A 26,423-nucleotide genomic window follows, 5' to 3' on the forward strand; every position below is an offset into this window, starting at 1 on the left:
TTGCACATATACGCGGAAAAATTATCCCACTTTCTATTTTTTATTTTTCATGCAAGCTTGTTCTCTGCTGTCCTTCTTAGTGGCTGGTTAAGCGAAAGTGTCGTACCTGTACCAAAGAAGGGTGACACTACACTTTTAACGAATTATCGTCCTATATCACTAAAGTCTTCCGGTTGCAAACTACTAAAACATATAGCCAGAGAATAAAAAAATTCCTTAAAAGTCTTCTCTCTAACTGCCAGCATGGATTTCCTAAAAGGCTTTTCTACTGTTACCCAATTAAATACAATCGTTCATAACTTCGCAAATGTTCTAGACAAGTCTGGGCGAATTGATGTAATATTCTTGGATTTCAGGAAAGAGTTTGGTCTTGTTTCACACTCACAGCTTATCGAAAACCTCGAACTGATTAACCTGCTGACATACGTAATTATTTTGGATAACTGCCTACATTACGAACCGTAATCAGTTCTTTGAAATTGGCAGTAACTTTTCAGATGCGCTTCAGGTGTCCCACAGAGCAGCGTTTTAGGGCCCTTATTGTTTCTAATATTTATCAATGACATCATTAACATAATTAGAGCACCAGTCCAAATCAGATTGTTCGCGGATGACTGTGTGCTGTTTAATGAAATAACTTGCAGTGAGGACCAAATTGCACTTAATTCCAACCTTAAAAACATAGTATCCTGGTGTTGTATGGGTAGAACATGGGACTATGTGCTAACAAATCAGTTCTTATGAAAATTACAAAAAAATTAAGAAATCATCTTTTCCTTACAGCATCGCGTCAAAGCCTCTTACAGAAGTTAATCATTATAAATACCTAGGTGTCACAATACCTAACAACTTATGCTGAAACACGCATGTTTCCAACATTTGTAAGTCGGCTCTTCGAAAACATTGCTTTGGGAGGCATAAATTGAAACACTTTCTCTTTAACACTCGATTAACAGCCTATTTTTCGCTCATCCATCCTAAACTTGAATAAGCATCTGTTGTGTGGGATCCTTTCACCCAAAATAACATTGATGCCTTGGAAATGATACATCGCAAAGCGGTAAGATTCATTTTTTTTTGCAAATACCACTCAACTGACTCCACTACCACCCTAATTCTAGCACATAACATTCAAACATTGCAATTACGATGTAAAATTCTCACACTGAAATTATTTTTCTTGCTCAAAAACAACCATCTGTCTCTTAACCCCCACTCTTTCATAAAGCCACTTGTAGCACGCCGTATAAGGCATCGACATGCTGAATCTTTAACGCCTTATCTCACGAGAACTAACATTTTCAAGTATTTCAAGCATCTTCAAGTTGTTCAGCACATCTATTCAGCATTGAAGCTATTGAACAATTAAGATGTTAAATGTGTTCATGTTCCTTTTATGTGTTCCTGTTATATAGTATGCAAATGTGCTAATATATATTATGTGATCCTTTAATATTGTTGCGTTTATGCAGTGTTACTTGTTCCCTTAAGTCTTATTTACAAATTTCATGCTTTTACATCTACTTGTTGAATTGTCTTATTGTATATTTCCATTTGTATTTATGCATGTTTCATTTTGTATGCTAGCTACGCCCCTCCTGCTTGGGCCCTTACTGGTGCCTGCAGTATGTTATAAATAAAATTAAGTAAATAAATATCTGTGTTCACGAAGACGTTCGTTCAGGCACCGCCCGGTTAGCACGACATACTCACTATTGCACGATAACGGAATGCAGTATATAGACAACACTATCAACACACGGCACGAACCTGTCTTTATGCTTAGTGTGCATCTTTGTCTTGGAGAGTTTAAAAAATATGGGGTTTTATGTGCCAAAACCACGATCTGATTATGAGGCACGCCGTAGTGGAGGACTCCGGAAATTTGGACCACCTGGGGTTCTTTAAAGGGACACTAAAGACAAATAAAAAGTCAAGCTAAAGTGATAGAGTAATGCTCTAGAACGTCTAAGGCGTCAATATAATCGCGAAGAGAGCTTTAGTAATCGAGAGATTGTGGTAAATGCCCGACACGATAAGAGACTCCCCAGGGACATTCAGGTACTTACCCGATGACGAAGGTACTCCTCAAAAAAAATGTCACTAGTACTCAACCACTCGGATTAAAAGAATACAATTTCGTTGGATTATAAGACGGAAGAAAATGCTACTTGTCTACTTCTGTTAGATTCTTAGAAAAAAAATAACTTTTTGGCGTTACCCTTTATAACGACATGGTTGGTGTAAAGGTTTCGTTTTCGCTCGACTCTGCGCCGCGCGCTTTCGAGTTTTAGTAGTTGCGCTGGTGTCACTGGCTCGCTAAACTCGCACTTGAAATTGCAAGCAGCACAGAAAGCCACGTCCATGTGGTGTCGCAGGATGCCCGAACGGTCCGCGCGATGGCACGTCCAGGCAGTGACCATCTTCGTCGCCCGACGTCGCATTGCTGGAGTCCTCGCTGCTTTCGCGTTCGGAAAAGCCGGTGTCCAGGCCGTCGTCGCAGTACGCAACGACGGTAACAGCGCGAGCCCCCAGCAGCAAGTCACGCTCAACGGAGCTTAAATCACTGAAATTGAGCCCAGCATCTCGAGCCAATGTGCCGTTGTCAGTGTCGTCAACAAGGTCCATTGCGACGAGCGTCGACGGTCATCATAGTTACAATTCGGTACACGCTTTTCTTTCCGCTTTCGCACTGCTGTCGGCTGTCTCTTGGCTCTGTTCCTGGCCGCGCGTCTGCGTTTTCCGCAAAAAAGCTGTAGCGCGGTCTGCGGGCGGCATTTTATCACCGGCGGCACAACGTCTCATGAGACCATGACGTCACCACTCCTCTGAGGGAGGGCGGGCGATTTGAATGGCGCTAGAGGTACGCGGACGCTTCAGACGCAATTTTCTCATATAAGTATTTTTTTGGCACAAAAGAACAGTTTAGAGGTTTCTGTGATGGTATTTTAACATTCCACGTTGAAATAATAGTTGCCTTTAGTGTCCCTTTAACGTGCACCTAAATCTAAGTACGCGGGTGTTTTCGCATTTCGCCCCCATGGAAATGCGGCTGCAGTGATCGGGATTCGATTCCGCGACTTCCTGCTCAGCAGCCCAATACCATAGCCACTGAGCAACCACGTCTCAGTGGCTATGGTGTTGGGCTTGGACAGTTCACCTGCACTGATCTGTACCATGTTTTGCTGGATGCCGCGTCGCCGCCAGCCGAGCCGGGTGGAGGTGAAACCATCGGAAACGCGGCGGCGTGCGGCGGCTTCTCCCTGAAGTAGGGCGCACACTTGGGCTACTTTGGCTACACACCTCCTCAAGGCGTCATCGCCTCTCTTGCAACTACTGGTCCGCACTAGAGACTGGTTGTACGAGATTTTTTTTTAGGGGGGGGGGGGGAGGCACATGAATGGGTTTCCCAATATGTCATTCCGATTAGGTTACAAGCCTTCCAGTTTTCCGGCTCAGAAATTGCTCACCTTTTAATACCCATGTCGGCGTGGCTACTTCAGGGGTAGAACTATCGCAGCCGCCACGTGAGCGTTCCTGGTGAGATTCCCGGCCGACGTAGCTTTCTTTTTTTTTTCTTTAATTATTCTTTCGGGGGCAGATGAATGGTTTTGTCCATATGGACATTCGGATTAGGTTACAAACCTCCATGTTTGCGGCATATGGAGTTGTTCTCCTTCTGATGCTCGTGTCGGCGTTGGTGATTCAGTGGTAGAATTCTCACCTGCCACGCGGGTGACCCGGGTTAGATTCCCGGCTGACGCATTTTTTTACTATATCTTTCGGTTATATGTACATACTCAAAATCTCTACGAAGTGAACTTTTTTGTTTTATGCGTGAACAGGTGAATGGGAGTTTCTCAATGTTTTCGTTCAGATTATCTATAAACTTCCCTGTTTTGCTGTGTCAACGACTGACGCCGTTTGTGGAGATGCATAAATAAATTTATGTGCGTTTATAACAATAGTTTTTACTAGAGTATTAAGGGACCCTGCTGTAAGAAAGCTGCGACGTGCTTCTCTTGCAGTGATGACGTGGCAAAAGTAGCATAACGATCCATCTTTTTCCTCCCTATTGCATAGAACAGTGTGTCAATGCCAGTTAATGCTTTTCTGGCCAAGGCGTGTTGAATTAGAGAAAAAAAAAGCTCGTTATACAATGAACAAAACCTTTTTTTTTCTTCACAGCGACACGTGTTAACACTAAACCAACTGATACACGAAATATGTATTTATTCCTTTTACCCACAGTGCCTGGGTAACAAACAGTTAAAGTCCTTCGCCCCTTGGATGACCAATTCATTATCATTTTGGAGCTTGTATTCATTGGCTTCCACTAACTTATCATGGTATTAACTGAACAAGAAACTCAGCGCGATATAAAAGACAGACACAAGAAAGGGAGGAACAAAGACAAGCGCTACTCACAACTGTTTAATGCAATGGAAGGCTTGTACATACATATATATCCTCTTGTCATGCATGCGCAGACCAGACAACAAAACAGGCAATTATGCCTTGTTCAGTTATGCAAAACCAACTAGCCCAACAATTAACTATTCTAAAATATCGTGGTATTAGGTATCTTCTGGTGGAAAACCTCCACTGCATGACCATGATTCTGGTGGAAAATCTCTACGACATGATCACGATTTTAAGTACCGGCAGTCTCTGAAAACTAGAATACCCACTGTGCTGGACGCAAATGTTAAAATCGAGAAAGAAAAATTTTATCCGAAGTCTTGTGTATTTTCGAAGGGTACCAAAGGCATAATAACCACCACCCGACTGGGTGCATGTGTAGGACGACCTTGTCAACTGGGAACGGGTTTACTGAGGACGCCATCACAAACATGGCGGTGGTGGTGCTTTCTACCGTAAACAATGTTAAATATATAGGCGTCGCGGAAAACCGGGCGTATATTCTAGACACTGTACCAGAATTTACTCGGCAACCACGCGGGTGGCCTTGCTCTAATTCCATGCCGACGCAGCTTCTAAAATTTTCCTCTTTGAAATGTTTGCGAATTAAGGCACTCCCAACGCTGTTCAACCAGCATGGAAATGATGGTTAGTTATATGGATTTACCTAAACATCGTGCTTCTGGCTCCAAGCGGCTTTGTGACTGTGCAAATTTTCGCTTAAAAAATATTCGCTTTTAAAGGGGCCCTCAACCACTTTTTATCGAAGGGGAGAAAGAGATTTGACGTGAAAATAGGCTATTTCAGAATCACTTTGCCGCAAAACGTACTTCAATGCGTTCAGCAGAAGCGGAGTTATTGGCAATCAAACACGGCCTCCCTTGTGCTCCCCTTCCTCCTTCAATGCCTTGCATTGCGAAGGCTACGGCCGAGTGTGGCGGGGCCACCACGCTCCGCCTCCAAAACGGCACCGTGGCGCGCAGTTCAAATTTCATTTTAGGCTTTCGATTTTGGTGCCTACAAAGCGGTAAACGTAAGCCAAGCGCGGTTGTCCTCAGCGAACCGCAGCGAGCTTAGCCAGTGGACTCGTGGCGGCACCTCGCGGCGGCCGCGGTGTAGCTGACCGTAGCGACCAATAGCAGCCGTGTATTGGAGTGTGCTTTATTACGAAATAAAGTACACAGAAAAGAGCGAGGATCATGGGGTCTTTTGAAACGAGAGCGTTTCAGATAAAAGTGACTTCGCGCTCTGCTTGCGAACTCCACGTACCGCGTACGACAGCAGTACTTGTCTGAGATGTTCACAACAGCGTATGCTACCCGCGGACTATGTTATTTCACAAAGCCCGAGGGTTGGTACAGGGCGCCTTTAAATGCAACAACACGCAATATAGATATTGATTCTTACTGCCCTCTGGGCCACAGTTCCCTTTAGTAGTTTGTCTAGGAAACTATAATTTTATGGCATGGACCGTTTACAGGCGCCACTGCATGGGCCCTGCCATATTTGAACACGTGACCACGCCGACATCGAGCGCCTTCTAGCTTGCTCTTTCCTGGCGGCCGACGTGCCGTGTAAAGGTAGAAAATCTTCGTTTTTTTCCCCGATTTCTTGGTGTATATTACTATCCGCCAGTAATACACTGCTTTAAAGCGCAAATGGAAAGTTAGTTCTAGTGATATTACACACCGCTTTATTTGAGCCTGGTGGCGGTGAGCGAATACTCCAAGTCAGCGCGTGTGCGTCCTCCGGTGTTTTTGTTCTGGCTAATCGATTCAATTCAATTCAATTTTTTCCGCATCATACCACATGGGGCCACACTCACATTGGCCATCTACTTTGCCGTAGACTACAAGGTAGACGGCTGAGCGGGCAGCGGACATCTCATGAATTCTCACGAAGATGTCAAAGTAGACAGCTACGCGAAGACAGCATCGAAGTCAAAAACGATGCAGGCTACTTTCCTGTCCAAACAAGATGGTAGCTGAGCACAACGCTTGGAAACTCGACGTGTTCAATTACTTGGCCTCGAAGCTCTCTCCGCTGTCTCATTAGCTGTCTACGTAGACTGTCTCCGATGCTGGCCATAATTGAATCACTTTGTGTCATTCAACAAAACCCTGCCATATGAGTAGTCGTCAAAGCGCCATCTCATTTTAGCTGTAGAAAACGACTTTTAAATATGCTTCAGTACTTGATCGCCATGGACACTGGCATCGTAACGTTTCCTTCCTCTGTCCACCGGCTTCACTGGGCGTAAATGGTAAAGAATGTTGCGGTAACCAGCAGCCCGACCTCATGTACCCGATGTACCAGAGGTGTAGTGCCGCAGAATTGTCGGCTGCAGCTTTATCAACATCCTACGTAATAACTGCACAAATGTGCGGGCTAGAAAATTTAATTCGCTAAGTGGCCGCTAAACTACTCGTCTTAACGGAACGTTTCATGTGCGGTGCGCTCAAGCTCGCAGCGGGCGTCGGTAAGCATACAATCTGGCGATATGGCTCCGTTCAGTCTGCGCTGCGAAGAACAGCAGCAAGAGAAGGTCCCCCTGTGGGCGCTGAACGAGCGCGCCTGTCACTCTCATTTACGGCGAAGCATGCCTCGAGAGCGACCGTTCAAAGTTCACAAGTGCGGCCGTCGACAGACGCGAACGGGATTCCCGGGATCGTCTTCAGACTCGGTGCGGCTAAAGGGTTTGGCGGCTCTGTAGTCTCGGATGCCACGAGAGAGATGTTCGGCTCGCACCCTCCATTAGGTTTTGGTATAAAACGCTCAATGTCCCTCCCACCTTGGTTTGTGTGTCGCCAGTATGTCTATATGCAGTGTTCCATTTATCAGTTTTATATCGTTTGTATTTGTTTTGTATCAGTGTCGCGGTATTAAATAAAAACACTGCCCCCTAGTTATAGGTAACCGTCTATTTATCATTTTGTTGTTGTGTTACTTGATGTCACAAATGCAGTATCTTATTTCAGCTGGAATTTTATAAAAAAGGCGAATTTTGTAAAGATATTTCCCGATAATCCATTAGGTTACGTGTCTTTGTGACCACTTGGAATTCAATATTGTGCAAAATATGGCCGATAGTTATTAAGGATATCTTAAATAGCTCCTTAATTAGCAATTAGAGAGAAAACTTTGCAATTCGGTAATTGAGGACCCAAAGTTATATTATTAACTCAACAAAAACTTTTTCTCTAAACAAAATCGTCTTGGGGGCTAGAACCTGCAGTACTTTGGCACTGCGGGCGGCCCTGTATGGCGCTCCCGAAAGAAATATAAAATGGTGCACCAGTGAAGTCGATCTCTCTTCGCTACCCTCGCCATTGCGAGTGTAGACAAACAGTAGCGCAAGCTTTCGCTGGCACAGACTTCAGCGTGGCCTTCTCTTTTTTTGCATGGTGACGCCAGGAATGGACGCAAATCGTGCTCTATTCCGTTCCCAACCTGGTGGCAGTACCGCAGCTCGGATAATCACGTTTGCCAACAGCAGCAAATAAAGAAAGGCTTTATGGATCAAAATGCAGAGAACTCGTAATTGTCGTAGCACTGGCGCCCGCGTAGCGGGGAAGCAAGTGGCGTTTCTAATAGGGTGGAGAGATCAGCGTCACTGACACGCTATTTATTTGGGAGTTTTAGTATAGCGGAAAACAGCAAACGCAAGGATTTAGCGTTAGCGTTAGCGTTGCGCGCTGCAAACTGCGCATGCGCAGAACGTAACCGTAGCCAGAACTCTTACGTACGCACGCTATTTCCGGAATATAGCGTTGAACGCTAACGCCCGCAAGGGATTCCGTGCATAGGGCAAGATGGCGGCGCCTGTTGAAGCGAGAGCCGTCCACTTCGGATCTATCGAGTCGTCGGCGTGCACTGTTCGGCTCATTCGTTCCCCACTAATGCTCGTGTGTGCTTTAGATTTGTGTGAGGATGCTTCGACAGCAGCGTACAGGTGACAAATGGGCGTTGTTTTCGATATACGTTCTCGATTAGCGGCGGAGTAGGCTTAACGAGAGGGTTTGCTCATGTTTGCTGCATCCGCCTCGAGATGGCGCCCAAGTGTGCTTGCGTTTAAAGCCCCTCACTGAAGAAAAGCAGCGCCATCTCCTCTCTCCTCCTCCTGCGCCGGCGTTCACTCTCTCTTCTGTCGACCGTGGCTCCCCCTACGCGGTGCCGAACTAGCAGACGCCCTCCGAATGAAACGCTGTGGCTACGTGTCGCTCGCGCTCTTGAACTCGTATTTTGATCGGAAGTTTTCGCGTTATGTTATGACTGGCTGCCGAAACAACGAGAGGACGCATAAATGCCGTTGCGCTTAGATGGTTGTACTATTAGCGGTGATACAGTGAGCCTAAAGCCTCTAAGTCGGGCTTTAACTGAGCCATGCCACGCGCGACCTCGGCGTTGGTTCATCTCCGCGTTTCAGTAGCTCCAGTCCCTCGTTGGCCAGCGGCTAACGTACACAGCGGGCCTCTAACAATGACTACGCTTCGGGAGTGAATGATCCACCAGCTGTATATATGCAGTTGTCTACAGGTTTCACTGACTAGTGAGCTACCGATCATTCGGCGGAAGCGGTCCGTTGATAATGAGGCTAGTGGCTTCGCTCGCTTGCAGGAAGCCTTACACTACTCCACACATTTTTTCTTCTTTTTTTGCGGACTTGAGTAGCACGGCAGCGGTCATCTTACAGGTGTATGCGAGGCTGCTTTTGCGGATCATATTGCCGCTTGCATGTGCTGCGCGCGGGTCCGAGAAATTCTACCCTGCGTATTGTATATACTATCTTATCAAATGCAGAGCAGAAACGATGAGTTAACATCCAGGTTTGTCCTGGCCACTGACAAAGCCACGCAGGAATGAGTTAACTCTATAATCAAGGGCGTTGCAATGTGGATAGCATTGCTGCCAGCAGACGGTAATGTCTTTGAAGTGCACGGTGTATTCTTACGTTTGGCAGGCGGCTTCCTCCGCTTCAGCTGCTTCCGATGAACGAAGAGCGATGGAATGGCTAGACGCTTCAATTTTTTTTTGTGCCACAGCTCTGCAGAATCACCGGCTCAAATTGATCATCTGCGAAGTGATCCTGCACAAATGTGAAATCAGAAAACAAGGTCACCGTAAAACCTCGCTCCTTCAAGTATAAGGCGTAACACAACATTCCCGGCACAAGTTATCGCCGGGAAGTCTTGTATACGGTGTTCCTTTTTAGCTCGCCGCCAGCACAGGTCCTTATCTCTTGTTCTGCTACTCGATACACGACTAGAATACTGAGCACACTTTTCACGCCCAGCACTTTCTACCATTTTCGAGATAGTTATCGGTCCTCGAAGATCTAGGACGATAGCGACAAGTTTTAGCGACAAGAACATTGATCTTCGCCGACCACCGAGTTGAGTTTTTGCTGAAGGCGCAAAGTCGCCCTAACTAAATAGCCCTAATCGTCTTTCCGCACGTAAGCGCCCATTTTTCCCTACGTACCGTCACCGCTTCGTAACATACTGCGATACACTCAAAACGTGCCGTTCGCATACATTCAGGCCACACAAACACAACGCCATGGATTGTATAACCAGTCAACAAAAACCACGTGCGTTTGAGGACAAGATGAAATCCGGCCACGAAAGTTGCAAATGCAGCGCGAACATGCAGCGCGAACAGTGCGGCACTTAGGAGGGAGAAAAACTAGCGAAGCCTCATACAGCAAGTGGCAGCATGTGAGATTAGGGATCATTGAAGAATCGCTCGCTTACCTCACACAGCCGGGACCATTGTGTTGGGTTGAAATCAGCGCGACTGATTCTTTGAAGCCAGACCTTCCTCTGCGCCGCGTCTCGCTTCGCTGATGGAATCCGGAAGAGTCGCTTGCCGTCTGTTTCGCGTGTTCTGCACCCGAATGCCGAGCAATACGGCATCGCGAACACTACGCCTTAAAAGCGCAAAGGAGACGCGATGCGTGGTGCCTCCATACACGGCTCGCAATGGTCTGGCACCGCGATGGCGGCGGGAGCAAAAAACAAGCAAGAAAAAAAGCGCGCGAGAGCACGTGACAGCATTCGGCCAATCGGAGGGCCGAGCGCCGAGAGAACGGGCAGGAGAGGAGGAAAGCGGCAATCTTCAAAAGATGTCGCTACTTTTTTTATTGAGGGGCTTTACTTGCGTTAGCGTTAGCGTTTTGCTCCGTTGCGCTATTCTAAAACAATAAAGAGTTTTAGATTAAGGGTACGCAAGCATTGGGGCCCGCTAGCGCTTGGGCCCACGGTACTGCGCTTGTGCAGGCCCCTCTGCGCATGCGCAGTATTGTATCCCCTAGCGCTAGGGGGCCCCAACGCTTGCGTCCCCCTAATCTAAAACTCTCTATCACCTTGTACCGCGCAGTGCAGCCTTTCTTTACGTTAGCGTTGGGTCGCACCGCTAACGTAAGCGTTTTCCGCTTTACTAAAAATCCCTAATTTAGTTTCGGTTCAGGGCTGTCCACAGCCAAAATATACTGCACGCAGTAGTACCTACGACGATTCTTGTGAAGTTCTTGGGCAACATACGACTGCCTGGCTTCAATCAAATGCAATATTGCCTCTAAAATCGCTATTTAAAACTTTATTAAAATATTTTTGTTACTTGTGAGCCATATTTTCCAAGATTCCGCATCTGTATTGGCTGCCAAGCCTTACAGTCTGACAGCAGATGTGCAAATGTGCTTATCCCAAGTTATCATTGCAGCACCCAGTGTCATTTGGTGCAGAAAATAAAACGGCGTGTACACCTGCTACATTCGCGATCTTTGGGAACGAAAAGCGAAGGGGGGGGGGGGGGGTATCTAAGGCGGCCGTGCTGGTGCTGAAACCTCACGTACCCCCCCCTTCCCCGGAACTTTTCGTTATCCTCGCCTTCCTGACTACACCCAGGGAGGGGGGGGGGGTGACAGAAGACCTATGGGCTCCGGGTGCCAGACGACCTAGCTACGCCACTGGCCATGGATGAGAACTTTACCGCGTAAATACGAGTACACAGGGCTCCTTCCGACAGCTCATCAGTGAAAGCATGTTCGACAAAGTTGACGAAGCTTCCAATGATTCAATTTCTTACTAGACTAGTCGATGAACTTAATTTGACTTCTCTCCGATGTCAGGTCCCCGACAGTCACTGTTCCTTTCGAACCATTCTCCTCTCACTCAGTCGAGTAAATTCGTTCTTTAAGTATACGTCTTTTTATAAGTTTCACCTTTTCCTAAACAATGCATCGATATTTAAAACAAAGCTTTCAGAGGTGCTATCAGAGGTGCCGGAAACACCACAGGGGTTGCCTTTTATAAAGCTATTGTACTGGAGATTATCGGTGCCGGCACGGTGAAGTGTGAAAGAGGAAGTCGACGAACTTGGAGTGCGCGCAGTTTTGATCCTATAGGGACAAGCCACCGCGTTCTGTCCGTTCGGTGCTGCGTGTTCGGCTGTGGGGGTTGCGGCCAAGGATTGAGTAGTTTCTGACTCTATTTTGATTGTTAACTGTTTTAGTGGAGTACTTGTTGTCTAATAAGTGCTTTTTTGCCAATCAGACCAGAAAGATGTCATTTTCGTCACCAGGGCCAGGGGCTTCCCTCTGGTCCGCCTCTATACCCTCGCAGGATTTACCTGTGGATTTGTTTCTGCGCAACGGCGTCAGATCAGTTCCCGTGGCTATCGTCCCAACCAATGATGGCTTCATACGGATGAAGAATCCGAAAGCGATTCAGGCGGAACTGCAATCGGCGACAGCCCGTTTCCTGAATATCACAGAGGTCCGCCAGTTTGGCAGAGGAGGTGTTCTATGCTTTTCCCCAGACCAGCCCTGTGTACAAGACCTTCTTAAGTGTTCCACGTTTGCTTCAAATCCGGTAAGGGCATTCATTCCACCTCACTTGGCGTGTGTGAAAGCGCTGGTGCGTGGCGTTGATGTTAACATGACACCAACAGAAACATTAGAGATGTTTTCACCAGCAGGTGCAATTTCAGTCTATCGATGCGGACGTGTGGTAGACAAGAGCAAAGTTCCTACTGAATCGGTCATTGTCACTTTTGCAGGGACAGATAGACCAACAGAAATTAAGGCATGGCCCCTAATCTATCGAGTGGAACCTCTATCCCCTCGTCCTCTCCAATGTGTCAAGTGTTGGCGCTACGGACACACTATGAGAGGATGTAGGTCTGCTCCTAGGTGCCGAGTTTGTGGGGAGGAACACAATTCCAGCGAGTGCACCAGCAAGGAAGAAAAGTGCTGCCTCTGCAATGAAGGTCACTCTGCTGATGATATGAATTGCTCGGCAAGGGCACGAGAAATACAAGTTCTTGAAATCATTGAACGAAGACGTTGTTCTCGTCAAGAAGCCATATCTGAAATGCAGGCTAGAACACAGGGATACGCAGCTGTCACAGCCCGTCATACAATCGCCACGGAAGCGTCTCTGTCAATTGCTATTGCTGATGCAGTCGAAAGGGCAATGGAGAAGGCCATGGAGCGACTAGCTGGAAACCTTTGTGAGTCCTTGTCACAAATACTAACTAACCAGATGGCGCAGATATTCGGCACAACAGCAGCTATTAGCATGACTTCGCAAACTACTGAGTGTCCACGAACATCAAATGAAGAGGTAGCGCCTAAACTCACGTCCCAAGATGATCAAATTGCTGGTCCATCTGTGGATGTAAGCAAGAACCACAGTGAAGGCATCAATGTGGATGCAGAAAGCTCAGATGAAATGGACATGGACCCACGATCGCTAAAGCGATCTAGATCCCCTTTGTCGAAAACAACCACTTCACTTATTCACTCAAAGACGAAAAAATACCTCAAAGACAACCTTACAAAGAACGATTTCTTAAAAGACACCATTTTAAGTAAAGCAGTTACTGAGTCAATCCTTTCACAACCATAGGATTCCTCAAAATTCTTCATTGGAATTGCCGATCCATTCACTCTGCCGTAACAGATTTATTGTATTTGGCATCGAAATTCTCCCCGGATATTATTGCACTGCAAGAAACATGGCTTTCAACACATCAATCTTTTCATATAAATAACTTCCGATCTTTCCGATTAGACCGTCCTTCGAAAGGCGGAGGCTTAGCATTTTTCATTAGTAATAGAGTTAGTCTTAAGGTGAAGATTTCATATAAACATATGTCCCCTGAAAGTGAAATTTTTGCCTTAGATGTAACCTTACCGGGCTGCCTACCATTCACTTTAGTAAATGTATACTTCCGTGCGGGTGTGCAAGACACTCGATGGTTGGATTCCGCGGTATCGTCATGGTGCAAGGATAAAATCCTTGGGGGAGATTTCAACTCCCATCGCACGTGTTGGGGTTTCCGAACAGATCAATGTGGCAAACGTTTGTGGGATTGGTCAATAGATAACCATATGACTTGTCTCAACACCAGAATTCCTACATTTATTTGCAATCGGTCGCGCTCAGCCTTAGATTTCAGTTTCAAAAGTTCATCTCTCACTAGTTCATCTTGGGCAGCCTTGGACTGTGCCACCAACAGTGATCACTGTCCAATAATATTTGAAATTGCTTGCCCGTTAATACCATCGTGCTCTCAGATCCGAGTATTCGTAAACTACAATAAATTTAGAAATGATTTAAAAGCACATTTGGCTCACCATTCTGAAGAGCGCGAAGAAACAAAACCTATGAAAATTTGTGCTGTAATCAAACGATCATACAAAGAAGCTGAATTTATTGTTGAGTCTGCCAAGAGAGCCTCTCATAGTCCTTGGTGGAATCCAGACTGTACACGAGACTACAGACGAAGGAAAGCAGCTTGGAAGAAACTACTTTATAACCAGTCCCCCCAAAATTGGGCTGATTACAAATTTTACGCTGCTGTATTTAAACGCACAGTAGCTAAGTCTAAAGAAGATTATGATAGGAAACACTATGATTTCCTTTCAAATCCCAAAAACAAAAAGGCGCTCTTTAGATATATGCGAAATCGAAAAATTCTGCCACCACCAATTAATATTGATTATGTAACTCTATCATCGGATGAAATGATAAAATCACTAGAACATATTGCAAAAGGCCTTGATCGTAGATTCATGTCGTCTATGTCACATAACTTTCAAAAACCAGCCCTAACGTCAGACTTCAACGAAGTTACTGTGCCTGACTTAGCTCAAGTAATTCGAAACTTACCCTTGTCAGCTCCAGGTCCTGATGGAATTACAGTGCATATGATAAAAATTTTATTCGAAATATCTCCTTGTGACCTCCTAAGCATTATAAACTATTCTCTAAACAACGCCTGGATACCATACGATTGGAAACTAGCTAAAGTAATCCCGATACCTAAAAAACAAGGATTAGGTTACACCATAGAAATTATTAGACCTATCTCTCTTACTTCTAATATGGTCAAACTCATAGAGAGGATTCTACATTACCGAATTACTGTCTGGATGTCGGATAATTTAATATTGAATCCAAATCAAATAGGCTTCAGAGCTGACTGCTCTATATGGTGTGCCCATGCTGATTTAGAGAGCCGCATACAACTCGCTAGAAAAAGAAGACAATATTCTGCTTTACTGACATTAGACATAGCTAAAGCAACCCGCCGTGGTTGCTCAGTGGCTATGGTGTTGGGCTGCTGAGCACGAGGTCGCGGGATCGAATCCCGGCCACGGCGGCCGCATTTCGATGGGGGCGAAATGCGAAAACACCCGTGTACTTAGATTCAGGTGCACGTTAAAGAACCCCAGGTGGTCCAAATTTCCGGAGTCCCCCAATACGGCGTGCCTCATAATCAGAACTGGTTTTGGCACGTAAAACCCCATAATTTAATTTTTTTTAGCTAAAGCATGTGACTCCGTGGAACATACAGTTTTACTGAATGTACTACGGAATCATAATGTCCCAAAATATATTATTGCGTGGTTGGCAGAATTTTTGAGATCAAGAGAATTTTATTGCTTTAAGGATGGCTGCTCTTCCTCTAAATTCAAACAGACTCGTGGTCTCCCCCAAGGAGCAGTCTTATCTCCAATATTATTTAACATATTAATGAGCTCCATTCCAGCCAATCAGGACGTGCAAGTTTACGTTTATGCAGATGATATTGCATTCTTCGCGGCCGATAACGACATATATTCTTTATACCAAAAATTGCAGAGATACTTGAGTATGCTTGAGGTATGGCTTCAATCAATTTGCATGACATTAAATGTAAGTAAAAGCGCAATATTGGTGTTCCCACTAACGGATCCGGTTTCAGTCTCTATAGTTTACAATCAAGAACCAATTCCCCAGGTTGAGTCTCTTAAATATTTGGGTATCATTTATGATGAAAAACTCAACTGGAGTCCACATATCGAAAATGTAGCATCTAAAGCACAGCGTGCTTTAGGTTTACTACGCAGACTGAGCAACCGAAAGTATGGGCTACGCAGGGACGCCCTCATAATGATATACAAAATGTACATACGTCCAATATTGGAATTCGGCTGTGTATTATTCTCAGGAAGCCCTGCTTATAAAACTAAGCCTCTGGTCCTTTTAGAGCGTGAAGCCCGGCGCCTGTGCCTGGGACTCCCTAGGTTTGTAGCAAACAATGTTCTTTATCAGGAAGCGCGCCTACCAACATTGCCCTGCAGATTCCGCATCTTAACGATACAACCATTTCTAAAATTTTACAGTTTTCCAATTAGACGATCCGAGTATGTATTTATAAACGATCCAAACTCCTTCTTTCTAGCTCATTGGCCACGTTTTCACACCCCACAGATTATTTTTGTACAAAAACAATTAGACAGTTTAAATGTAAAAATTCGAGACGTTATTCCATCGTATGACTCAAATCAGAATTTAAAGATTGAATTCGATGAAATTTTCCCACAGAACCCTAAGTTTCATTCAGTCAGGTTATTAAATAATTTATTGCAAGATTACTTTGCACACGTACACACAATTAACATAATTGCCACTGACGCTTCTGTGAACGACGATAAGGCGGGCGTAGGCATTTTCTCGATGTCACTTGGCTGGTCATTCTCCTTGAGACTGCCAGATTTTACTCCCGTATTTGAAGCTGAGCTCTTAGCAATGATTCTTGCACTGCGTAAACTCCCTTTACATGAATCCAGCGCGGTAATTATAACAGATTCCCTTTCTGTCTGCTCTGCGCTTACAGCTTCAACAAATTCACCGGCTCTAAAGACGTTTCTAACATTAGTTCCCCCCCAGCTGAATCTTGTAAAATTATTATGGGTACCAGGACACTGCGGATTACATTTAAATGAAATGGCCGATTCATTAGCGCGAGCATCCCTGAATGGACCAATAATATCGGTCCTTCCAGTGGTGGCACAAATAACCGCGATCAGATATCGGAATTTTTCAATTCGTAGAGATATAATTGAAACAATAACATCATGGACTGAATTTCAACACCTAAAATTTCCGTGGAAAATACATTGGTGTCCATCAAGACAATCGGAAGTAATAATCACAAAATTACGCTGCCGTGTCCCACCATTAAACCTATATTTACACAGGGCTGGTCTGGCGATATCGCCGCTGTGTGCATTCTGTCTACAAATAGAAACCATACAACACTACTTTTTAATAGTGTCGCCGGTATAAATTACAAAGAAAAAGACTTCTTGAAATTCCGCTCGCTAAATTTGGGGTAAATTTAACATCAGAAATAGTACTCTCTTACGGTGCCTCGGTAGTCAGCTTTAGCCACAGGGACGTGTTTGATGCCGTTTGTAGGTTCATTCAATCAACCAAACGAATAAAATTTTAAATACATACTTCTACAACTAGAGATATAGCATGACATTTATATTATAAAAAGTGCAGTATAGGAAAATTATTCTGTCTGTTCTGATTACTAAATTGCACTGTAACAGTAGTTTCAAAAACCGTATGTAAAAGTTCAGGTGCCCAATTCTTGGCCAATCCCCCGGAGTGGGTATGAGCCATGTGCTGAGGATATCATCATCATCATCAGGAGTGCGCGCTCGATCGGTGTCCAGCTGAGACTGCTTCGTCTTCTTGTACTTCAGTCAGACGCCCTGTGGACTTGCAAGAACATCCCGTGACATTTGGTGGAAGTGCTGGGTTAACGTCTTCCCCCACCTGGAGCTCCGCAGCCGTACGTTGCCATCGGCGGCCACAATGACCGAGGACGCCGGCCCTTCGCAATCCGCTCCCGCCCCCCCCCGGCTGTTGTGTGTTCTGGTGCGGTACGTCAGCGCGACCCTGCCATCTTCAGCGGCACCGACGATCACGACGTGGAGGACTGGCTTGCAGAGTATGACCGCGTAAGCGCGCATAACAAGTGGGCTGATCGCGACAAGCTGACCAACGCCATCTTTTATCTGACTGATGTGGCAAATCTGTGGTTTAAAAACCACGAAGCCGAATTTAAAACCTGGTCAGCTTTCACCGAGATCCTCACTTCGGTCTTCGGCCGTCCCGCTGAGCGCAGACTCCGTGCTGAACACCGTTTGCGTGGTCGCGCTCAACAAAGCGGTGAAACATTCACGAGCTACATTGAGGACGTCATCGACCTCTGTAAGCGCGTGAATGCGTCCATGACTGAAGCCGATAAGATAAGGCATATTATGAAAGGCATAGACGACGATGCCTTCCATATGCTCGTGGCCAAGAACCCTACGACAGTTGCACAAGTAATTAAGCTCTGTCAAAGCTTCGACGAGCTGCGCAAGCAGCGCCTTTCCACCCATCGCACCAGTGTGCAATACGCGGACCTCTCCGCCTTGGAGCCTGGATGCCTTAGCTCTGATCACTCCGGCTTGCTGCCGCAGATTCAACAATACATTCGGGAAGAAGTGGCTTGCCAGCTATCTCTTGTAGCGTGTGTTGCTGAGCCTGCTTCCACGCTAGAACCATCGCTCCGTCGTGTGATCCAAGCACAAGTTTCTGAGGCGCTCCCACCTCCCTCTCCACCGCCGCCTGTGACTGCGCCTCTGACTTACGCTGCCGCTCTCAACCGACCTCCTCCACGACCGATGCCTATACTACCTCCATACCCGCCACTAGTTTCAGTACTCGTCGCCACTTCCGGTACGCCCGGTTCACGTGCCCTTATCGCCTTCCGGACCTTCTCTTAACCCTTGGCGTACTCCGGACAACCGTCCTATCTGTTTCGCATGCGGTATTCCGGGACATGTCGCGCGTTTCTGTCGCCGCCGTGGACTTTATTTTCGTAGTGACACGCCGAACCTCGGCTACCTTCCCCAAGAGCCTTCGCATCGTTCTATCCCTGATCCTGCGGACTCGTATTCTCGTCGCGCCGCCTTCAATTCTCGTCGGTCTCCTTCCCCTCGCCGCCGTTCCTTTTCACCCATGCTTCGCCGTTCCAGCTGTGGTCACGAGGAAAACTGACAGCCGCAGTTCCTGAGGCAAGAACTGCGCCATCGTCGAAATTTTCAAGGCCTCATCTTTCTCCTCCTAACGAAATCGCAGTATTTGTGGAAAGCGTCGCGACAACAGCTCTTGTCGATAAGGGGGCTGCCGTTTCTATCATAAGTGAAGACCTCTGCCGCAAACTCAAGAGAGTAACCATTCCTGTACCAGATATTTCACTACGCACGGCAAGCTCGCAGCAAGTCAAGCCTTCGGCCGCATGTACCGCCCGTGTTATGATTCAGGATGAACTATATTTTGTAGAATTCGTCGTTCTATGCCGTGCTTCGCATGACGTTATTCTGGGTTGGGACTTCCTTTCCGCACATCGTGCTGTTGTCGACTGCGCTCGCGCGCAACTGGCTTTGTCTCCGTTCCGTGACACTACCGTCGACCTGCCGAACCGTTCTCCTAAAGTGATCGTCACCGCTGACGTCATTATCGCTTCTTTTTCTGCCGCCTTGGTGCCCGTCTCTTGTGACTCTGCCCCCGCCACGACAGCTCTTTTTACACCATCTGAAGATTGTGCGCGTCGGCGGAACCTTCTACTCCCGTTTGCAGTCGTCACACTCAACGATGGTTCCGCTGCCATTTATGCGTGCAATCCATTTCCATGTCCTTCAACGCTCTTACACGGTGAATGTGTGGGGCTTCTAGACACTGTTGACGTCATTAGTCCATTTGACCTACCTTCCGATAAGTCGCCACTGCCTATCGGTGCCATCACTTCTGCTACCGCACCAGCCTCGCGTTTCCCCGATGTTTGCTTGCATACCATCGACGACGCGCTTACGCCTGCTCAAGGCAGTGAAGTTGTTGAACTTCTTGAACATTTTCGTGCTTCTTTCGACCTCGGCCAACCTTCCTTGGGGCGCAGGACAGCGGTTGTTCACCGTATTGACACCGGTCACCATGCTGCGCTGCGCCAACGTCCATACCGTGTTTCCGCAGCCGAACGTGTGTCGTTGACGAACACGTTGACGACATGCTGAAACGAGGTGTGATCCAGCGCTCCCACAGTCCTTGGGCGTCTCCGGTCGTGCTGGTGCGGAAAAAAGATGGCTCAATCAGGTTTTGCGTCGATTACCGCCGACTCAACAAGATTACCCGGAAGGATGTTTATCCCCTACCACGCATCGGCGACGCCCTAAATTGCCTACAGGGAGCTGAGTTCTCTTCAATGGATCTGCGCTCCGGGTACTGGAAAGTGCCGATGGCTGAAGCCGACCGTCCAAAAACGGCTTTTGTAACTCCTGATGGATTATACGAGTTCAATGTAATGCATTTCGGCCTTTGCAACGCGCCTGCAACTTTCGAGAGAATGATGGACGCTATTCTCAGGGGTCTTAAACGGCACACATGTCTTTGCTACTTAGACGACATTGTGGTCTTTTCTACCGATTTCTATACGCATCTCGCCCGCCTTGAGCAAGTTCTTGCTCAACAAGCAAGACGTGAGACAGGCAAGTTCTTGCCTGTCTCACGTCAGCTGGGTTGCAACTCAATTTGAAAAAAATGTCATTTTGTGCCCGTAAGCTTACGATCCTAGGCCACGTCGTCTCCAAAGAGGGAATTCTGCCTGATCCTGCCAAACTTCGCGCCGTTGCTGAGTACCCCAAGCCCACTACTCTAAAAGAACTACGGAGCTTCATTGGTTTGTCTTCCTATTTCCGGCGTTTCATCCGTAATTTTGCCTCGATCATCGCTCCCTTGACGCAGCTTCTTAATGGCACGTCAGACCTGTCGGCTTGGAACTCGGAGTGTGACGAATCATTTATGAGGCTCCGCCGGCTCCTCACGTCCCCTCCAGTACTGCGCCACTTCGACCCCAATGCGCCTACTGAGATACATACGGATGCTAGCGGTGTCGGACTTGGCGCCATTCTCGCCCAACGCAACGATGGCTTTGACGAGTACGTTTTCGCATATGCCAGCCGCACCCTAACGAAGGCAGAATCAAACTATTCTGTGACTGAAAAAGAATGTTTGGCGATTGTTTGGGCAATCAGCAAATTTCGTACTTATCTTTACGGCCGTCAGTTTGACGTTGTCACTGATCATCATGCCTTATGCTGGTTATCGACCTTGAAAGATCCCAGTGGCCGCCTCGCTCGTTGGTCCTTACGGCTTCAGGAGTATGACATACGTGTCATTTATCGCTCTGGACGCCAACATTCAGATGCCGACGCCCTATCCCGTTCTCCGCTACCTCCTGCCTCTGTTTGCTCCTTAACTCCCACCTGCGATTTGTCAGCTCATAGCTTCAACGACATGCCCGCCGAGCAGCGTAAAGATCCCTGGATCTCTCTACTGCTGCACTTCCTGTCTCACGGCTCACCTGCGTCTCTCTCACGCGCCGTGCGTCGTCAAGCACACCACTTTGCCATCCGCGACGACCTTTGGTATCGACGGAATTACCTCACCGACGGCCGTCGATGGCTGCTCGTTATTCCCCGTCACCTGCGCTCACTCATCTGCGCCGCTTTCCACGATGACCCCCAATGTGGCCACGCCGGCGTCTTCAAAACGTATTCCCGTCTTCGTCTTCGATTCTACTGGCGAGGCATGTACAGATTCGTTCGCCAGTACGTCCGTTCATGTGCAACGTGTCAACGCCGCAAGACCCCTCGTCAGAGTTCTGCAGGTCCCCTGCAACCTTTACCCTGCCCTGCTCGACCATTCGACCGTGTTGGAATTGATCTTTACGGCCGCCTTCCAAGCACTCCGCACGGTAACCGGTGGATCATTGTTGCGGTAGACCACCTCACACGGTACGCTGAAACATCTGCGCTGCCGGCGTCCACCGCGAAAGACGTCGCTTGCTTCCTTCTTCGCCACCTCATTCTGCGACACGGTGCTCCACGTGAATTATTAAGTGACCGTGGGCGCGTCTTTCTCTCCAATGTCATCGAGGCCCTGCTAAAGGAGTGCAACATCGTTCATCGCACCGCTTCCGCCTACCATCAACAAACTAACGGCATGACGGAACGTTTCAATCGTACGCTTGGCGACATGCTTGCCATGTATGTGTCTGGCGATCACTCCAATTGGGACCGGGTTCTTCCTTTTGTCACTTACGCCTATAACTCTGCCCCGCAAACTACCACCGGCTTCTCTCCTTTCTTTCTTCTCTATGGCCGAGAACCTTCCTGCCTCTTGGACACCATTCTCACCTACCGTCCTGACGCTTCTGAAGTGACGCCTGTTTCAGAAGCAGCTGCTTATGCTGAAGAATGTCACCAACTAGCCCGCTCGTTCACCTCCCAAGATCAGTGGCGCCAAAAATCCCGCCATGACGCATCCGCTCCTAGTGCCCGCTATTCTCCCGGAATGCTTGTTTGGCTTCGGGTTCCGGCTACTTCCCCCGGCCAATCCACTAAGTTTTTGTCCAACTACCACGGTCCCTACCGCGTACTGCAGCAAGCATCACCTGTGAACTATGTCATCGAGCCGCTCGCGCCGTCTTCTGATCGCCGTTGCCGAGGGCGCGAAATAGTTCATGTAGCACGGCTTAAACCGTGTTATGACCCACCGATGACATGTCTTTTCCCTAGGTCGCCAGGATGGCTTCTTTCTGTGCGGGGGATGATTGTACTGGAGATTATCGGTGCCGGCACGGTGAAGTGTGAAAGAGGAAGTCGACGAACTAGGAGTGCGCGCTCGATCGGTGTCCAGCTGAGACTGCTCCGTCTTTTTGTACTTCAGTCAGACGCCCTGTGGACTTGCGAGAACATCCCGTGACACTATATATATATATATATATATAGTTCAAAAAGTAGAATGACGTAGGAAACAACATAACAAGGCGGTATAAACATAACTTGTTATGTTTTTTCCTACGTGCTTTTATTTTTTGAACTACTTCTGTGCCAGCTCCGGTTACTCTTTACTTCACTGATATATATACCGGGTGTTTCAGCTAACACTTTCAAAAATTCTTAAAGGTTGCCTGTGGCAGATAGCCCAATTCTAGTGACTGAGCTGCTCTACCCGAAGAGGCGGACATTACTTGCACAAAAAATTGAAGTGCATAATCGACTAATTAACACAAATTCACTAATTCAGTTTTTAACTAATTACCTGATAGTCCATATTGCAATCTACAAATTGTAGCCGTGGAGTTCGCACGGCGGATACACTTGGGACGAATTCTTGGGATGACACCAGTTTCGAGATATTAATTCCCGAACTTTGCGGAGAAATGCATTGGCGTTCCAGTTAAATTCTTAAGAAAATGTCGCTTTATGCACTGAAGCACAAAATTAACTGGAACGCCAATGCATTTCTCCGCAAAGTTCGGGAATTAATATCTCGAAACTGGTGTCATCCTGAGAATTCATTCCAAGTGTATCCGTCTTGAAAACTCCACGGCTACAATTTGTAAATTGCAATATGGGCCATCAGGTAATTAGTTAAAAACCTAATTAGTGAATTTTTGTTAATTAGTCGATTATGAATTTCAATTTTTTGTGCAAGTAATGTCCGCCTCTTTGAATAGACCAGCTCATTAACTAGAATTGGGCTATCTGCCACAGGCAACCTTAAATAAATTTTGAAAGTGTTCGCTGAAACACCCTGTATATATATCTATAGATTCATTATTAACGTTTCTCTCTCTCTCTCAAAGTTCCATGCGGATGTCGCGGAAATGCAGCCGAAAAATTCCTCGACCATTTGTTTTTGTCTTTCCTCTTATACCGATCAATTATTGTTTTTCAGTGCCGAAGAATGTCTTTGTCCACGTTAAAATCTGTAGCGTTTGTCATCATGCAATTCACGCTCGACAATAGACACCACAGACTTGCCGCATCGCGTGCGTCATCGACTCTTGCCCGCACCTGCTACACAGTAAAAGTTTTTACACCCAAAAGGGGGTAAATAGGCTTGTCGCAGCGACGACACCCTAAGGGTGTAAGTTAGCACCTGTGTTACAAGGTGCCTTTTCGGCACACTCTAAAACAAAGGTGCCCATGTCAAGAAACTGTAGGGTGTTGTGAAAACACCCCAACCAAAGGGTGGCACCTACACCCTTCATTTATTTTTCCTTATTTAACACCAACTGAGGAGGGTGCCAGATGGGTGTACAGCCCCTGTACCAGGTGTCAAATAGCTTGAACCGAACTTTAAAGTGGAACACTTTATAGATGACCTGTGGTATATTGCTTACAGTTGCCTGAACTTAAATGTTTTTTAAGTGAAATTATAGTTAAGCAATATATATGTATATATGCATGCGGAAATTTTTTAATATGCGATTTCATGAGCCATGCTTTGAAAAGTGCATGTTGTCTCATGCAGGAGTTCAACAATATGCATCATGGTCTCAGTCATCAGAGGTGTATCACTGTTTTTAAAATCTGGTTCAAGTTATACAACTCAAACACAAGTTACATACACATGCACTATACACACACAAAAACATCAAATTTAGCATGTCTTAAATCTGTGGCTAATACGTATATGCTGATTCACTCCATGGGCATGCAAAAGAAGTCACTGCTGCATTTGTACAAAAAAGCAAAACATAACCAAATGGTGAAACATATATATGAGACCGATATGTTACGGTTTGAAATCAAAATGTGAATAAACTTTATTGTATTTCATACAAGAAGCAATAAAATACAAACATCATTTGTAAAGTATCACTGCAGTTAACAGTATAGTTTGCAACTGATCACAGTAATTCATATGGATCACAGTATATCTGCGGTATAATATATGTGTATACTAAATACAAGTGAGTAAAAGTAGAGCAGCCATTTGCAAAAAAAATCTATATGGTGGCCTTCACACAAAAAAATTATAGTACAATAACAGAGGTAACACCATGTATATATCTGCTCTTCATCATCCGTGCATGTTTCACCTGAGTACACAATAAGATTTGTTCAACAGTAATATCACACAACTCTATAAGGGTGTTTCTACAAAGACTTTAGCTGATATGTAAAAACAGCCATACTGAAATAAAACGGCTCCTTTGGAGACATGCCGTCAGCAGTGTTGACCATGAGGTGATGGGTGATACATGGTAATTAGTTGCTGATTAACAAAAATAAAATACATTTTACATTTAGTTTGAGTGGACTCATCGTAATCGGGAAATTCTCTCTGCAATCGGGAAGCAATCTCTCTGCGCAAGACATATAGACTTCAGAATCTGGAAAAAATGCAATTACCCACATAACTGTGGCACGATGAACTTTGGCTATCACAGCACGCGAAACTGTACCCGAGGCTGCAGTGAGCACAAAGACGTGCCCTTCGAGGCGACGTTCTGCTCACATCACCCAACAATGGGCAGCAATGGGCTCCGTGCAGCACTCTGGTTGCCCGATGCTGGGCGACGTAAGCAGAATGTTGCGTTGAGTTTTAGCAGCATCTCAGTTTCATTTTGGCGTGCCCTGACAGCCAAAATTCATCACGCCGCAGTTCTGTGGGTAATCGCATTTTTACAGATCCAAAAGTTGACATGTCTTGTGCAGAGAGCTTGCTTTAATTTCCCAGTTACAATGAGTCCGCTGAAAGTAAACGTAAAATATATTTCATTCTTGTTAATTAGCAATTAATTACCACATATCACCTATCCACCCATGGTCGGCACCGCTGACAGCATGTCTTCTAAAGAGCCGTCCTTACACTTCAGAACGGCTATTTAATTGCGATAGCAATTATATGGACACTCCAAAGCAGATTTCTGCCGTCGGCGTCGCCGTCGTCGTCGCCGTGAGGTTCCGTATGACGTCAATAGAGATGAAATCGTCGCCGCGTGCTGGCGCTGCCCCTACCCGCTCTCCCTCGACCCACTACCCCTATCTAGTTCGGCAACGCTCCTCCACCACTGCACCAGCTGCTGACCGCGCACCTGCTCCGTTTAGCCATGACGTCACTTCGCATCGCCTAGCAACCACCTGGCATAGCTGCTCCCCCGCTTCACCTTGGCATGCCATAGCTTCGCCAAGCTCTTCACGCCGCCCTTCCCAACTACCACGCACACGCTTCGCTAGAGACACCGACACCGCACGCCCGCCGAGGGATCACGTGACCTCACCACAACATCCGGCTCCCGCCAAAACCTCTTCGCTCCGCCGGGTAGGTGGAGCCGAAAACCTTGACGTCATTGCGCGCCAACACGGTTCGCGCGGGCTGTGTGGGCTTTGTCTAGCTGTGCCCGGCAAATGTGGAGGCGGAGCTTAGTCATGACGTCACCGGGATATAAAAGTTCGGAGCTGCCGCGACGGCGGCATAACTCTCGTTGACTCTGTGGCGAGTACGCCTCGACATGGGACGACCAAAGAAGATCCGGACCCCCCAAGAAAAAGCCGCTCATCATGAAGCGCGTCGCGCGGCCAAGCGAGAATCTGCGCGTAGGCGGCGAGCCGATTCAGAATACCGTGCCTATAGCAGCACTTAGCATTTCCTAGCAAAACTTAGCCAAGCGTAGTAAAACCTGGAAGAAGTAAGGTCGATCACGAGCTCTGCTGTTTAGTCCAGCCTTGCACCACTAGTGCAAGCTGCCCACTTTTTATTCCAGGTTCGTACTGTACTACATCGGTGCCCATCCTGGCACGTGCACCACTCCGG

General features: G+C 46.8%; 1 protein-coding gene and 1 non-coding gene across 2 annotated transcripts in view; one reads left to right on the forward strand and one right to left on the reverse strand.

Annotated features, from left to right (window-relative positions):
* LOC125942958 (uncharacterized) overlaps positions 1 to 26,423 on the reverse strand; it is a 773,958-nt gene that overhangs the window by 502,673 nt on the left and 244,862 nt on the right. The gene's annotated exons all lie outside the window — the stretch shown is intronic.
* Trnag-gcc (transfer RNA glycine (anticodon GCC)) lies at positions 3,695 to 3,765 on the forward strand. Its single transcript has one exon. It is a non-coding gene; the product is annotated as a tRNA-Gly (tRNA).

The sequence above is a fragment of the Dermacentor silvarum genome, chromosome 1, assembly GCF_013339745.2.
Source record: "Dermacentor silvarum isolate Dsil-2018 chromosome 1, BIME_Dsil_1.4, whole genome shotgun sequence".
Classification (NCBI taxonomy): Eukaryota; Metazoa; Arthropoda; class Arachnida; order Ixodida; family Ixodidae; genus Dermacentor; species Dermacentor silvarum.